This window comes from Nycticebus coucang, chromosome 3 (assembly GCF_027406575.1).
Source record: "Nycticebus coucang isolate mNycCou1 chromosome 3, mNycCou1.pri, whole genome shotgun sequence".
Taxonomy (NCBI): Eukaryota; Metazoa; Chordata; class Mammalia; order Primates; family Lorisidae; genus Nycticebus; species Nycticebus coucang.
The window spans coordinates 34,493,548-34,509,256 of record NC_069782.1 but is presented as its reverse complement, the minus strand read 5'-3'; the positions used below and the strand labels follow the sequence as shown (position 1 = coordinate 34,509,256).

The following is a 15,709-nucleotide window of genomic DNA, read 5'->3' as shown; positions in this document are numbered from 1 at the left end:
ACATCAGGTGCTGTGTACAGCAGCACACAATTAGGTGAATGTAATTATCTGCTATGTAACTTTTTGCTCATTCTGGCTACAAGAATCTTGACCACATTAATCAGATGGTGTATGGTCGGCTCAAGTAATCTGTCTATAAAGTAGCTGTCTTATGCCACTAGATTTAAGGTAATTTGTTACCTCCTAGCAAGTGGAACAGAAGATAAGAGGGGTGGGAAGGAAAATAATTAAATTACCTATTAATGGAATGCTTAATTGAAATATCTTAGTGCATGTGTATTTTAATGAGAATTTTCACCAGGTCAGAGATAGATATTATTCTTAGTCTATTTTCTCTGAATTGAAATGGAAAGGCTTTTATTACTGAGAGAGATACAAGGATTTTTAAAGCTAATTACATAATTATGTATATCAACAATAGCTGCATGACCTCATAGCGATTAGGATGTTAATGGACTATTAACTTCACTGCTGTGCCGTTGATTAAACTGAAGAAATGGGATAAGCTGCTACTAAGGAGGCTGGTGTACAAATTAGTTGAAGGTGAATACTTAGTGTCTCAAATAGCTGGAGATATATATTATATGTGTGTTTTACATATATATACACACACAGTAGATATATAGTTTTCTTAATTGCTTACAGTTGTAAATGACTCAAATTACTTGGCAAAATGTGATCTCATTACAATGAGGGAGTCAAGAGTTTGGGAGAAAATCCAGGTCCCATAAAATATAACATGAAAACCCTTATGCTTAGTACTGATGAAAAATAGCATAAACACCCACTTATGCATTCTCACAAGAGTGAGAATCCTGATACATAATTCATCTTGACACATCACGAACTGGTCACATCAAATGCACCAGACAGAAACATTTACATGAAAATCCATGTACAACATAGCTATTCCATGCTGGAGTGGGCTCCATCACTTAACATGAAGAGGTCATTGTCCTCTGTAAAAAGTACTATACTTATCATTTCCTTTGAATTCCATTATTTATTAACTCGATTTCAAAATATTCTTTTTGTAAAAAGTTTACTAATTTTTACACAAGTATGCAAAAAAAGGACCATGCTTATTTTATACATTAACAAAAGTAAAATACATTTAAAAAAAAATTTCTGCCACAAGGCATAGATGTTTATTTCAATTATTTATAAATATGACATAGTATATCATTTATTAAAACTTCATGAACACATTTTAATTGTCGAATTAGATTGGAATAAAACAGTGAGATGTTATAAGTTATTATAAAAATAATTGTATAGCAAAATTTAAAAATACTATTGTTTATTACTCTTTTAAATTTTATGTAGGAAAGTGAATTTGTTTTTTTCTCTTAAATAATCAAAAAAGTATGTTTGGGGACTTTCCTATTATTTTTTAAAGTTGAAATTTTACCTTTATAATAGTTAACACAACTCTGAGGTATTTTTCTAAGTATTGTTATAGGTATATAAATTTTGGTACTGATACTAGTAATATTTTGGAATCTTTGAGAATATACTATGACAGGTGAAGTCCTGTATAGTTCTTGATATTAATTTAGTCATTAAACAGTCGTATCAAATTAAGTCATACTTTTTTTTTTTGTAGAGACAGAGTCTCACTTTATGGCCCTCGGTAGAGTGCTGTGGCCTCACACAGCTCACAGCAACCTCCAACTCCTGGGCTTAAGCGATTCTCTTGCCTCAGCCTCCCAAGTAGCTGGGACTACAGGCGCCCGCCACAACGCCCGGCTATTTTTTGGTTGCAGTTTGGCCGGGGCCGGGTCTGAACCCGCCACCCTCGGTATATGGGGCCAGCACCTTACCGACTGAGCCACAGGCGCCGCATACATTTCTTAGAAATCAGCTGAAGTCACTATTCTTTTACACACACAGACACATATACACACCGAACAAATTACAGCAACCTAAGCCACATCTTTGTCAAATGACCTTTCCCAGAGTTTTGTAAATTCCCATAAGCTTATAATTTCACGGCACATTTGGCTTCTAAATTCTTGATGCTGCTAAAAGTCCCTTGTGTCTAACATCCCGATGCTGTTCCTGTCCCTTTTCCTTGCCCTAACTTAGGACTCAGTCGTGTTTCCTTGTTGATACATAAAGAACATAGAACAAAATCTTTGGAAGACATTTTTGTTTTGTCATAGTCTTAACCTAAGATTTTAGATTAACGAAGGGCTCTACTTCCTAGCAGTGCCAGCACCTTACAATTAAAAAGCAGACATTTCCTAAACAACATTTTTTTATCCCATCAGCAAGAATTATGAAATACTTTTATCCATAATTATGAGGGTAAGCACAAAAATATGCGCTGTATGCAAAGCAATTCACTTCTTTTTAAACATAAGACCTAAATACAGAAGCCATCTATACACCCATTTGTTGGTAACCTAGAGTCAGAAGCAGCATCCACATGATATCTTTTCAAGAATATCTTAGTGCAATTTATGTGTGCAAAACATAGGCAATAGAATTTATTATCAGTATATAAAACATGGATATAGGGGAGTGGTGTAAGTGTTTGTTTACACATGTACTTGGCAGATAATTAATTGAGTTAATCTTGTGCAGTCACAAAGGGAGGTGCCAGGAATTCAAAGAGGAGCAAGGCATAGGTTCCATATCCAAGGGATTCAGGGGTTCTTATGAGAAGACAGACAGTGAGGAGTGAATTACCATCAGCATTGTGCGAGAGCTACATAGGCCAAGCCTCACACAGTAGGAAGGTGAACACAGGTGAGTAGGGATGTTGGGCAGAATGTACAGACACAGACTGCAGTGAGATGAGAACAGAGTGGGGAGAAGGGATGTTCACAGAGACATCCAAGAAAGAAAAGAGGCATCTAGATGATATTCAAAGAGCTGTAACCATTAAGGTGAAAGATGATTCTTTAGAGGATTTTAGGATAGGAAGCAATATTAGCAAATTTGTTGAAGAGGAAATGTTTTCAGTATAATATAAAAAAATGTTTTTAGTGTCTAGAGATGGGCATAATGGGTAAGCATAGGTAAAGAGCGATCATAAAAAATTGTGTTGCCCTTAGCAGAAATTCTATCTTATAGCACAAAAAAAATTTAAAAAATGATAATTTTGAAGGAAAGGGATAATATTTTTTTCTCAGTAAAAGGTTTACCTTTATGAGAACTTAATGAAATTTTAAGGAAAAACTGTTAAGTGGTATATATATAGTTTTTGATTCACTTATGCTTTAAATTGTATATTTAAAATACTGGTTAGAGATGAAAATGTTTCCCACTGTGAAATTTAGCCTTTTATGACCAAATGTGACTTCTGTCGATATATGAATACAGTTATTTCATTTAGAAATCCATTTTGAAATAACTCAAATCTCCGAAAAAGCCAGGTGTCCTTTGTAAGACTTTCTTTAGCCCTTTCTGGAGAGAATTGTTAAGCGGAAAGTGACCTCAAGCTATGAAAACTCAAAACTTCAAACAGATCTACAAAGCCAATATTTGCATAAGAAGCAGTGAAAAAAATCTAAGCTGTAATTTTCTGCCCCAATACATTCTAGTGGCTTTCAATATTTTTCTCATTTCACACACACACACAAATTTAATTCACCCAAATTATTATTTCCAGCATTCCATTGTAAATTCTGTTAACTATTTTATTTGGAACAAATAGCCCACACATTTTTATGTGATTTTTAATAGTTTTTGTTTAGTTACTGTTCAAATTAGCAATGGTGAAACCAATGTTGTTATGCTTAAATAACTGGGGGTAGCCTTCATTCTTCATTCAAGCAGTGACATATTTGTATAGAAACTGAAACCTAGCTGCCTCCCAGAACTAGTGATTCAATCATTAACCAAACTAAACCCCAAAAGTCACAGATGCCAAGAATCAAGTCTATTCCAATGTAAATGGTGAGTTTATTTCAGAGATCTTTTCTCTAGTACCTGAAATGCCTCTTGGTGTTTAGTTTCTCTTCCTCGGTAGCACCTGTTAAAAAGACGTGCCAAAGTATAAATGTTTGAATAGACAATAATGCCTTTCATAGCCAAAAACTTGAGTTACACTGCAGCAGCTGGCAGTAGAATCAGTGATCTGAAAGTCATTTGAAGTGCTGAAACCTGCTTTAATGAGGAGAGTACACAAAGGCAGGACAATGATTAACTGCCTTCTCACAAGGCCAAATTTTATGTTGGGACTGAATAGGATGAATTTACTGCTATTCCATTAGTATTAATATTGTGAAATTTGGGAAAAAATGATTTTTCTTTTCATGCTTATCCCAGGGTGGATTTAATTCCATCTTTTTATCTAAATTGTAATCCAGTGAGAATAAACCTCTTTTCCATATTTTTTTGTTTTCCATTCATTCTTAGATGAAAACAAACATGCATTTGGGAAATGCTTTCCTAATAAGTGTATGTGTCTATGGTACTTATTTGCCTTTATAAAAGCGTTCTGGCAAATGCATGAAGTTAATAATTCTTACTAATAAATACAACTGATTATAGATTTTTGAAGCTCTAACAGACTTTTAAATCATTCTTTCCACGATGTGGGAATTATTCTAATAGGACATCCATAGTAGGAGTGTATGCACCGGGCACAATGACCAGGAAGGGCACAAGTAATTAAGGCTCTGAATAACCTCTGTCTCATTAATCAGGATAACTCCAATTATTTATATTTTTTAATTCTCAATTTTGATTGTTTGGGTTCAATGAGGGTACAAATAATTAGGTTATACTGAGTGCAGTTGTTAAGTAAATTCCCTCTTGCAATCATGTCCCATCTCCAAGAGGTGTGCCATACACCAAAATCTTCCATGCCCCTAATTCCTCCCCTCTGCCTGGTCCCTCATTCCCCTTCCCCACCCCTTGCATTAGATCATCTACTGCCTTCATATTAGAATTGAGTACTTTGGATTCTTTCTTCTCCATCATGTGATACTTCACTAAGAAGAGTGAGCTCCACCTTCATCCAGGTTAATACGAAAGTTGTAAAATATTCATCTTTTTAAATGGCTGAATAGTATTCCATGGTATACATATACCACAGCTCGTTAATCCATTTCTGGGTTGGTGGACATTTAGGTTGCTTCCACAGTTTGGCTATTGTAAATTGAGCTGCAATAAACAGACAAGTGCAAGTGTCCTTATGACAAAAGGATTTTTTTCAAAAAATGAAAAATTTTTTTCATCAAATGGGAAGTCTAATTAGAGTTCTTGGAAGACTCTCCATACTTCCTTCCAAAAGGGTTGTATTAGTTTGCAGTCTCCCCTCCCCACAGTGCAAAAGTGTTCCCTTCTTGCCACATCCGTGCCAGCCTCTGCAGATTTAAGTCTTTGTGATGTAGACCATTCTCTGTGGGGTTAGGTGATATCCCAGGATAGTTTTGAGTGCCTGCTTCACACAGATTTTATTGAAGGCTATTTTCTCATTTAGCCAATAGGGTAAGCTGAGGAAGGGAATAAAACATCGACAGTTTTTATAAGTAAGCATATTAGTTCTTATTCTACCTATAATCATTAACTTTAAGGGTCTGAGCAGCCTTGAGAAATCTGAAACCTGAGCCTTTGGTTGGGTACAACCTCTTGTCTGTGGTCACACACACAGATCCCTTGAGGGAGGTTAGACCCCCTCTAGTTTCTGTGTGGAGCAGATGTGGTGGCTCAATTCTCCTCTGAAGAATTGATGGAAAAGAGGGATTTTCCCATTATCTTCACCCAGAGGCATTTACCTCCATGGTTAGGATACAAGCCCTCTTGTCTATATCTCGAGCTCAAGCTGTTCCCTCAATGGGTATTTGTTTTGACTGTTGACTGAGCAAGGGTCGGCCTGGTTAATGTTCCTTCCCAGGCCTTGCTTGTAGTTTCTGCCATGGCCATTGTTCTTCAGAATGCTTACAGACCCAGCAGAGGTGTTTGCAAGCTGCATCCCTTACAGGCCAGGCTTCCAATAAAAGCAGAAACTGCTCAGATAAGTACTTTAACTGTTAGTTTAATAGTAAGCTAGATAAACTGCTTTTATTCTGCCTTGTTCATCTTATTTCTCCGTTTTTTTTTTTGTTTTTTTTTTTTCCCATTTCTGGGCATATTTTCCCTTGCCAATAATGGGGTCTTCAGTCCCCATTCTCCTTGCAAATCAACATACTTTGAGAAGGAAGTATTATAATTTCCATGTCAATCCTTGAAAGAATCCAGGCTCTGTGGAGTTTACAAAGCTGACATGGAATGAAATGTATATTCTTGTATATATTAGTTACCTAAAAACCATGTTCTTTTCATCATAACAATAAATTGGAGGCACCATCATTTGACAGGGAATCGCGGATAGAAGAGTAGAGAGGATCAGGAAAGGGTTAGAGAAAACTTTCCACAAAGTTGAGAATTAAGCTAAGTCTTTAGATATTGGCCAGGTTGAAAAGGTAAGCAATGTGGCTGGAAAAGAAAACTCCCCAAATGGACCAGCACTTGGTGGTGATGGAAGCTTTCAACAATAATGTTGTCAAAGCAAAAATGATACAAGGCAAAGTTAAATAGGCAAAAAGGCTTTACTTGGGCTACTGAAATAACAGGAGGGAGAAAGTAAACTCAACTGCATTGAAACAAAAGGCAGAGGTTTTTTCAGCACCAGAGTGAGATAGTGGAAAAGTATTTGGGGATGTCATCAAGGATGTTCATCAATGAGATATGTCGAGCATATGAAGTTACTCCAGAATTTACAAAGTTTTTTTTCTCTGTGCCTAGGCTATCTGTACTTGCTAATTGGCCTTCCATAAAGGAAAAGTAAATTTCTTTCTTTCTTTCTTTCTTTATGATAGAAGGTACTTTTACAATTTGGACTAAGATGCCCTAATCAAAGTTAGGCTCCTACTTTCCCACCTCAAAGACTGGGTTAAAAAGTCATTATCTTCATTGATGTTTCCATTCGAAAGAGATGGTCCCTGGGCTGGGGAGAAATTTACGTATGTTTCCAATGGGCAGAAAAAGTGCTTACAATGACAACTGTCTAAAGTAAATGTTCTAAGCAAATGGGGGATTAGGGCCTTCACAGTCAAGAAGAAACTGGTCCTAAATTTAGTCAAGCTGAGTTTCTCTTCCACCACTTTGATGTGTCAGAGTCACCAGCTGTGTTCAAAACATGCTGACTTCTACTTCCCACCCACACAGATTCTGATCTTGTATGCAGCTTTGTCTATACCTGGGGAAATCTGGATTCAAGAAATGATATTTTGTGTGGTTTGAGAATATGTTTCAAGGAGTGTGAGTTGAAATTAGAAGTGAGGAGGAACCAGGCCATGAAGGGGCTTGTGTATCACAAAATTTTGGTTTTTATTGCTACATGGACTTATGTTTTTAGTCAGTATTCCACAAAGTGTGCAATTCCTACATCAATATCAACTGGGAAGCAGATGTTTAGTTTCCAGCAAACAACCACAATTCATGACTTTGTGGTAGATCCAGAGATGACCACTGTTAGCATTTTGGTATATTACGTTCTCATTTATTTCTCGACTTTTTTCATAGTTAATGATTATTTTAGTATATTTATATAATAATGTATGAAATGTATGTATATAATATGGATTGCAAAACCTATCTTTTTTTTAAACTGAGAGGTCCTGGCATAGAACTGGGGTGAGGGACAACAAGAAAGGAGAAGAGGCCAGACCAGGGACAAGAAGAGACTTTTATTTTTTTTTTTTTTTTTTTAATTTTTTTTAATTTTTTTATTAAATCATAACTGTATACAATGATATGATTATGGGGCATCATACACTCACTTCATAAACCATTTGACACATTTTTATCACAGTGGTTAACATAGCCTTTCCGGCGTTATCTCAGTTACTGTGCCAAAACATTTACATTCTACATTTACCAAGTTTCGCAAATACCCCTGTAATATGCACCACAGGTGTGATCCCACCGATTCCCCTCCCTCTACCCACCCCCCCCCTTTTCCACTTCCCCCTATTGTTAAGTTGTAGCTGGGTTATAGCTTTCATGTGAGAGTCCCAAATTAGTTTCATAGTAGGGCTGTGTACATTGGGTATTTTTTCTTCCATTCTTGGGATACTTTACTAAGAAGAATATGTTCCAGCTCCATCCATGTAAACATGAAAGAGGTAAAGTCTCCATCTTTCTTTAAGGCTGCATAGTATTCCATGGTATACATATACCACAATTTATTAATCCATTCGTGGATTGATGGGCACTTGGGCTTTTTCCATGACTTAGCTATTATGAATTGGGCTGCAATAAACATTCTGGTACAAATATCTTTGTTATGTTGTGATTTTTGGTCTTCTGGGTATATGCCCAGCAGAGGAATTACAGGATTGAATGGCAGATCTATTTTTAGATCTCTGAGTGTTCTCCATATATCTTTCCAAAAGGAATGTATTAATTTGCATTCCCACCAGCAGTGCAGAAGTGTTCCCTTTTCTCCGCATCCACGCCAGCATCTCTGGTCTTGAGATTTTGTGATATAGGCTAGTCTCATTGGAGTTAGATGATATCTCAAAGTAGTTTTGATTTGCATTTCTCTGATGATTAAAGATGATGAGCATTTTTTCATATGTCTGAAGGCCGTGCGCCTGTCTTCTTCAGGGAAGTTTCTCTTCAAATCCCTTGCCCAGCCTGCGATGGGATCCCTTGTTTTTTTCTTGCTGATGCGTTTGAGTTCTCTGTGGATTCTGGTTATTAAACCTTTGTCAGAGTTATACCCTGCAAATATCTTCTCCCATTCTGAGGGCTGTCTGCTTGCTCTGCTTACTGTGTTCTTAGCTGTGCAGAAGCTTTTTAGTTTGATCAAGTCCCAGTAGTGTATTTTTGAAGCTGCTTCAATTACCCGTGGGGTTCTCCTCATGAAATACTCACCCAGACCAATTTCTTCAAGGGTTTTCCCTGCATTCTCCTCTAGTATTTTTATAGTTTCATGTCTTAAGTTTAAATCTTTAATCCAATGAGAGTCTATCTTAGTTAATGGTGAAAGGTGTGGGTCCAATTTCAGTCTTCTGCAGGTTGCCAGCCAGTTCACCCAGCACCATTTGTTAAATAGGGAATCTTTTCCCCACTGAATGTTTTTAATTGGCTTGTCAAAAATCAAATAGCGGTAAGTAGCTGGATTCATCTCTTGGTTCTCTATTCTATTCCAGATATCTACTTCTCTGTTTTTGTGCCAATACCATGCTGTTTTGATCACTATCGATTTGTAGTAAAGTCTGAGGTCTGGTAGTGTGATTCCTCCTGTTTTGTTTTTATTTCTGAGTAATGTCTTGGCTATTCGAGGTTTTTTCTGATTCCATATAAAACGAAGTAATGTTTTTTCAAGATCTTTAAAATATGACAGTGGAGCTTTAATAGGGAGTGCGTTGAAATTATATATTGCTTTGGGTAGTATGGACATTTTGATAATGTTGATTCTTCCTAGCCATGAGCATGGTATGTTTTTCCATTTGTTAACATTTTCAGCTATTTCTTTTCTTAGAGTTTCATAGTTCTCTTTATAGAGATCTTTCACGTCTTTTGTTAGGTAAATTCCCAAATATTTCATCTTCTTTGGCACTACTGTGAATGGGATAGAGTCCTTAACTGCTTTTTCAATTTGACTGTTGTTGGTGTATATAAAGGCTACCGATTTATTAATGTTGATTTTGTAACCTGAGACGTTGCTGTATTCCTTGATCACTTCTAGGAGTTTTGTAGTAGAGTCCCTAGTGTTTTCCAGATACACAATCATATCATCTGCGAAGAGCGAGAGTTTGATCTCTTCTGACCCTATATGGATACCCTTGATCGCCTTTTCTTCCCTAATTGCGGTGGCTAAAACTTCCATTACAATGTTGAAAAGCAATGCAGACAATGGGCAGCCTTGTCTGGTTCCTGATCTCAGTGGAAATGATTCCAATTTAACTCCATTCAATATGATATTGGCTGTGGGTTTGCTGTAGATAGCCTCTATCAGTTTAAGAAAAGTCCCTTCTAGACCAATTTTCTTGAGTGTTCTGATCATGAAGGGATGCTGGATATTATCAAAAGCTTTTTCTGCATCAATGGAGAGAATCATATGGTCTTTGTTTTTTAATTTGTTTATGTGCTGAATTACATTTATAGATTTACGTATATTGAACCAGCCTTGAGACCCTGGGATAAAACCAACTTGGTCATGATGTATAATTTGTTTGATGTGTTGTTGGATTCTGTTTGTTAGGATCTTGTTGAATATTTTTGCATCTATATTCATTAGTGATATTGGTCTATAATTTTCTTTTCTTGTTGGGTCTTTTCCTGGTTTGGGGATCAGGGTGATATTTGCTTCATAGAACGTGTTGGGTAGTCTTCCTTCTTTTTCTACATTTTGGAACACATTGAGTAATATAGGTACTAATTCCTCTTTAAAGGTTTGGTAGAATTCTGACGTGAAACCATCTGGTCCCGGGCTTTTCTTTTTAGGGAGGTTTTGTATAGTTGATGCTATTTCTGAACTTGATATGGGTCTGTTCAACATTTCCACTTGATTCTGGTTAAGTCTTGGAAGGTGGCGTGCTTCCAAGTATCGGTCTATTTCCTTCAGATTTTCATATTTCTGAGAATAAAGTTTCTTGTAATATTCATTAAGGATTTTTTGGATTTCTGATGAGTCTGTGGTTATTTCATCTTTGTTGTTTCTGATTGATGATATTAGAGATTTTACTCTTTTTTTCCTGATTAGGTTGGCCAGAGGTTTATCTATTTTATTGACCTTTTCAAAAAACCAGCTTTTTGATTTATTGATCTGTTGTATTATTCTTTTGTTTTCAATTTCATTTAATTCTGCTCTAATTTTGGTTATTTCTTTTCTTCTACTGGGTTTGGGGTTGGAATGTTCTTCCTTTTCCAGTTGCGTGAGATGTCCCATTAAGTTGTTAACTTCCTCTCTTTCCGTTCTCTTGAGGAAGGCTTGCAGTGCTATACATTTCCCTCTTAGAACTGCCTTTGCAGTGTCCCAGAGGTTCTGATAGCTTGTGTCTTCATTGTCATTTTGTTCCAAAAAATTGGTGATTTCTTTCTTAATCTCATCTCTGACCCAGCTATCATTCAGCATAAGGTTATTTAACTTCCATGTTTTTGTATGGGTATGCAGATTCCTGTTGTTACTCAATTCAAGTTTTATTCCATGATGGTCCGAGAAGATGCATGGAATAATTTCTATTCCTTTAAATTTACTGAGGTTAGACTTGTGACCTAAAATGTGATCAATTTTGGAGTAAGTTCCGTGGGCTGATGAGAAGTATGTGTATTCAGTTTTGTTGGGATGAAATGTTCTGTAGATGTCTGCTAAATCTAAATATTGGATGGTTAGGTTTAAATCTAAGATTTCTTTGCTCAGCTTCTTTCTGGAGGATCGATCCAACACTGCCAAGGGAGTGTTGAAATCTCCAACGATTATGGAGCTGGAGGAAATCAAGTTTCTCATGTCTGTTAGAGTTTCTCTTATAAATTGAGGTGCATTCTGGTTGGGTGCATAGATATTAATAATTGAGATCTCGTCATATTGAGTATTACCCTTAACAAATATGAAGTGACCATTCTTGTCCTTCCTTACTTTTGATGGTTTAAAGCCTACTGTATCTGCAAATAAAATTGCAACACCTGCTTTTTTCTGATTACCATTTGCCTGAAATATGGATGACCATCCTTTCACCCTGAGTCTGTATTTGTCTTTTAAGTTGAGATGTGACTCTTGTATGCAACAAATATCTGGCTTGAGTTTTTGTATCCAGTCAGCTAACCTATGCCTCTTTAGAGGACAGTTTAAGCCATTCACATTGATGGAGAGTATTGATAAGTCTGGTGGAATTTTGGGTATCGAGTTTTTCAAAGGTCCAGTGGACATTTTTAATCCTTTCGCCAGTGTGGAAGTTGGAGTTTGATCCGAAGTTTCTGAGTGAGTTTACTTTTGTGGTATGGGATTGGGTTGGTCATTGTGGAGGATAGGTCTGAGAACATCCTGAAGAGCTGGTTTACTTATGGCAAATTTTTTCACATATGAATGTCATTGAAGTATTTAATTTCTCCATCATAGATGAAACTCAGTTTAGCTGGATACAAGATCCTGGGTTGAAAGTTTTTTTGCTTTAGGAGATTAAAAGTTGATGACCAGCCTCTTCTTGCTTGAAAAGTTTCAGCAGAGAGATCTGCAGTTATTCTAATATTCTTACCTTTGTACGTTATAGTTTTCTTTCGCCGGGCTGCTTTGAGAATCTTGTCTTTCATGTTAACTTTAGTGAAGCTAATTATGATATGTCTGGGAGATGGCTTATTGGGGTTGAATCGTGCTGGGGTTCTGAAGCTGTCTGCTATCTGAATTTCAGATTCTCTAGGCATGTCTGGAAAATTTTCTTTCATAATTTCATGTAGAAGGGCCTCTGTGTCCTTGGCAGCCACTTCATCATTCTCCAAAATTCCTATAACTCTTATGTTGTTTTTTTTCGAATTATCTGAGAGCTCTCTGAGTGAGTGATCCGTTTTTGCTCTCCATTTCTCTTCCTCTTTGAGAGATTGGGAGCGTTCGAAGACTTTATCTTCAATGTCAGAAATCCTTTCTTCTGCTTGCTCCATTCTGTTACTGAGGGATTCTACTGTATTTTTCATATCTTTGAGGGCTGTAAGTTCTTGTTTCAGTGTGTCTAAGTCTTTGGTGGTTTTGTCTTTAAATTCGTTGAATTCTTGAGACAATTTTTGAATTTCTCCTCGAATTCCTAATTCCATTTTATTAATCTTGTCTGCAAACCAAATTCTGAATTCGACTTCTGACATCTCAGCCAGTTGTTTATGAATGGGATCTTCAATCACATCTGCCGTATCTTTTCTTGGGGGGGTTGATCTATTCTGGTTATTCATGTTACCAGAGTTTTTCCGCTGATTCCGCCCCATGGTTTACTCCCTTTGGTTTTTCCCCTGGGGTTTTATCGAGGGCCCGTACAGTGTTGTGGCCTGAGAAACTGGGGCCCTGTCTGGTGTAGTGGAGCAAAGTGGTTCTGTCTTGTTTTCAGCTGGTTTCTGTTCGATCCTATTGCAACTTCTACTCTGGCTTGAAGTCTCAGCTGTGTGGAAAAATCAGCAATTAAGTCACCCCGCCTGCCCACCTCTGGCCCCAGTTGGAAAAGGAGAATCAAACCTTCCTACAATCGCACACCCAGGGCACCGCCTGAAGAGTCCTCAGTCTATTAGCCCAGTTCAAAAGGTCCGAATCAACTGTCTCAATCGGCACTTGTCTCCGGTGGAAGGGTTCAAGAGGTCTCTGGGAACTGGATCACAGGGGCCTGGTGACTCCTCTGACACAGCTCACCCCAGTGCAGCGTGGAGTCAGGAGGAGCCACCCAGCAAACAGAGCAGTCTGGGAAGGTTGACGTCTCCTTCCCCACTTTGCCCCTCCGTCGGACCCAGTCACTGGTATCTCTGCAGATGGCTAACCCAGTTGCCTGCAGTGAACAGACACTCCAGGGGTTTGCACCTGCCTGAATCACAAGGAAGTCTGCCAGGCCCCCGCAGACTGCCGCTATCTAGCAGGAGGAGATGGGGCCTGACATCTTTGAGTGTTTGATGCAGGTGATGGGAAGGAGGTGTTCACTCAGGCTTAGCCCCGTCCCTGATGCGTGCTGCTAACAGAACAGAACAGAACAGACAACTTTGTGAGGTTCTGTCTCTGTTCCTGTCGTCGCCTACAGGAGACGGGCTGTTTTGAGTTCAAACGTCTTCGCTGCTGGAGAATTGCGTCTGAACACCTCTCTGGGTCGCCCCGCCCTGGAGGCTTCCGGGTTTGTGAGCCGTGTCACCGGTGGCCTCCTCTGGTTGCCCAGGGAGACAGGGGGTGTGGCCTCAGAATATCCAGAAGTGAGCATTCTGCCATTAAAGAAAAAACGGCTGTTGATCTACCTCCAGGGAACTGCTGCTCTGGTGTGGGCACTCAGGCGACCCTTTTCTCCTCTGTCCCGCGCCCCAGAGTCAGCACTGAGCGGCCGCAGTTTGTGCTGGGTCCACACCCCTTAAGAGATCCCCCAGGAATCAGAACTCTTGGGGGATGGGCCCCCAGACCCCGATTGGGAGTGGGGCGGGGGGAAGCTAGAGTTTCATTCAGTTTCACGCAATACTACGGTCCGGGGAGGGCTCCTGCACTGCACCGCAGGGAAGTGCCACCAAGGCTTGATTTCCCCTCAGCGGAGTGCCCTCTCCTCGCTCACGTATCCCAGAGTCAGCGCTGACCTGACGCAGCTCCGGCACTGTGCACTCCCCTCGAGAAATCACCCAAGGAGCCGAACTCCGGAGGGATAGGCCCTCAGACCCCGAGTGAGAGTAGGGGTTCTCAGCTCTCAGCGGGGAGGCCAGAGTCTGATTCAGTCTTGGGCCCCGTATGCCCGGGGAGGGCTCCTGCACTGCACCGCAGGGAAGTGCCGCCAAGGCTTGATTTCCCCTCAGCTGCCCTCTCCTCGCTCAGGTGTTCCAGAGTCAGCGCTGACCTGACGCAGCTCAGGCACTGTGCACTCCCCTCGAGAAATCACCCAAGGAGCCGAACTCCTGGGGGATAGGCCCTCAGACCCCGAGTGAGTGTAGGGGTTCTCAGCTCTCAGCGGGGAGGCCAGAGTCTGATTCAGTCTTGGGCCCCGTATGCCCGGGGAGGGTTGCTGCACTGCACCGCAGGGAAGTGCCGCGAGGCGTGACTCCCCCTCAGCCCGGTGCCCTCTCCTCACTCGGCGCGCCTCAGAGTCAATGCTGACCAGTCGCAACTCGGGGACTGTCCACTCCCCTTGAGAAATCACCCAAGGATCCGAAGTCCTGGGGGACAGGCCTCCAGACCTCAGTGGGCGGGAGGGGAGCGCCGGGGATTCAGGGTTGCCGGCAAAGGATTCCCAAAGTTTTATTCAGCCCTATGTCCGGCAGGAGAACGCCACGGCACCCCAGTAGGGGAGGTAGGTCCAGTTTTTAGAAGGTCTCTCCCGTGGAGTGTAGTGGGAGGGCCTTTAATTTCTGCCCGCTTGTTCAATTGTGGGGCTCTAGAGCCGGTCTCATGGGGGAGGGGGACTCCCGTCCGTTTGGTGGTGGATTTTGTACCTTTTGTTTGCATCCTTGTGATCACAACTTGCCTCAGCGGTGTTGATGTGCATTCTTCAGCCTTCTCTCTTGGTGAGGCTCAAGTCCACCAGCATACTTACTAAATTCCTGTCCCTTAACTCTCCTTCTGGACGGGAGCCTTTGTTGAAAGCTGGCTTCAGTCCGCCATCTTGTCTCCCACCTCCCTCACTCAAGAAGAGACTTTTATAGAGAGAAGTGCTTGCTTCGGCAGCATACATACTGAAATTGGAATAATACAGAGAAGACCAGCACGGCCCTGCACAAGGAGGACATGCAAATTCATGAAGCATTCCATATTTTTACACATTCTTCTTAATAAAGTATCACAAGAATGGAAAAACAAATATTCAATGTACTCAATACTAATATGAAGCCAGTAGATGTTCTCACCTACAGAAGAGAAAAATTCATTTCAGTTCAAGTGGGAGAGTGGAGAGGGGGATGACAGGGAAGGGACAGAGAGGGGAGGAGGGAGGGGGAGGAAGAGAGGAGATTGTTGTGCTCCCACATAATGGGCACAGTGTACAGGTGTAGGAAACACCTTCTGGTTGTGGGACACAACTACAAGAGGGACTCTACCTAACAAATGCAAACATTG

General features: G+C 40.0%; 1 non-coding gene across 1 annotated transcript; it reads left to right on the top strand.

The window, feature by feature from the left end:
* The first annotated feature begins 15,306 nt into the window (after window positions 1–15,306).
* LOC128582760 (U6 spliceosomal RNA) lies at window positions 15,307–15,412 on the top strand. The gene has a single exon (XR_008379205.1). It is a non-coding gene; the product is annotated as a U6 spliceosomal RNA (small nuclear RNA).
* Window positions 15,413–15,709: the final 297 nt, after the last annotated feature.